The 1,562-nt window shown below is 41.5% G+C and overlaps 2 protein-coding genes across 2 annotated transcripts in view; one reads left to right on the forward strand and one right to left on the reverse strand.

The window, feature by feature from the left end:
* Window positions 1-1,562, forward strand: part of LOC108749425 (very-long-chain enoyl-CoA reductase-like) — a 101,111-nt gene that overhangs the window by 13,906 nt on the left and 85,643 nt on the right. The gene's annotated exons all lie outside the window — the stretch shown is intronic.
* The window catches only part of LOC108749424 (facilitated trehalose transporter Tret1-2 homolog), a 73,872-nt gene that overhangs the window by 6,810 nt on the left and 65,500 nt on the right, over window positions 1-1,562 (reverse strand). The window lies entirely within an intron of this gene.

Here is a 1,562-nt window from a genome sequence, read left to right on the forward strand (position 1 = left end):
AATATTCTCGGAGGCCCGAGTGAACCGCGGAAAATAGTTGGACGCCATCAATCCTAATTATTATATATAATACGATATGCGCGAGCAGCAACAGCGGTAATGAACACGAGTTTACGAGCGCGCTCGCCTGAATCGCTTTCTTCGACTAATTATCGAGCCACGCGATGAATAGCGCATTCAGGAAAACGTTGGGCACGGTAACGAGCGTCGATATGTTTCCCGTTTCTTAGAGCGGCGGTGGAGAATTTGGTATATTAATTACGGTTTACGAGATGCGTTAAGAATATACGAGGCGCGTTTATCTGCGCGATCCGCCGCATATTCGCGATATCGCGGTAATGGCGAACAGTTTTTAACGGCATACGCGAGGGATTTTGACGAGCTAAAAAAAAAAAAAAACACATATTCTCACGGGAGAGCGTATTTTCCTTTCGAACGTAAAGAAATTCGCGCTTTTGGCGATATTATTTTTGGGCGTTCTTTCACCCTTCTTTTTCACGCTTCTCTTCTTCTTTCTGCTACTCCTTTCTCACCCTCGGACACGACGTTAAAAGCTCGTTTGCATCAAGCCGTGCAAAATACTCGGAGCGGTTCCATAAGCGCGGGGATGTGCGTCAGAGTGTCGGATCGAAGTTAGTCGAGGGAGCCATTAGCTTAAAACTATTAGTCGAGAGGTAAAGGGCAGAGAGAAAGGGAGAGGAAAAACGAGCTTTAAAAGTCGTCTTCCCGCTTATACGATTATGAGGATGGTCGGTCGGGTGCTGTGTTAAGTGTGCAACTCGGTGTATGTGGGTGTACAATGGCGGTCTTCTGCCCTCCCGAAAGGCCTCCGTGTGCACGATATCCATTTTAAACCGGACCACTCAATTACGCTCGGTGTGCTGTCTTCGGTGTTTGCATATCAATATGGCCCCTCGTCAACCACAGATAAAAAGATCCGTCTCACTGTCTCGATTATTTAAGAACCGCGTTCTGCCGATGGCGGAGAAACACAAATTGTTGAAGAATATTACGCGTCCGCCGAATAATATACGAGAATAATATACTCGTACTTATGATTGTTGTAAATTCAATACAGTTGGGTATCGTGAGAGAAAGAGACACATTAAAGTCGCACTTTCGACTAACTGTTCTTTAGTTACCATTTTTAAGCGGCGTCTAAAATGAAATTTTCAGCTTTTTAAGCCTTAAGTTGGAAGAAATTAACGAAATAGTCAGATATTCTCCTCACATTCGACTACGATTGGTCAATTAAGATAGCCTGAGGCTGGAAAGTTAAGTTTTACCCCTTAATATCTCATTGTAGTCGCTGCTTATTATACGAAAAGAACGATTTTGCTAAATCTAAAAATTCAGTTGGATACAAAGCTGAAAACAATTTTGTTGGACCAATAAAATAATAGAATACTCAAATTGATGGTAGAGCGTCAAAATTGTTTAGCGGCAAAGTTATCATTATGCTTAAGTGTCCCAAATAATTATTTTGAAGGTTTAACGAAATTATATTTTCAAATGTCTAATTTTTTTAGATACTTCAGTAAAACTATTCTTTCTGTGTTTTC

The sequence above is a fragment of the Trachymyrmex septentrionalis genome, unplaced genomic scaffold, assembly GCF_001594115.1.
Source record: "Trachymyrmex septentrionalis isolate Tsep2-gDNA-1 unplaced genomic scaffold, Tsep1.0 scaffold29, whole genome shotgun sequence".
NCBI lineage: Eukaryota > Metazoa > Arthropoda > Insecta > Hymenoptera > Formicidae > Trachymyrmex > Trachymyrmex septentrionalis.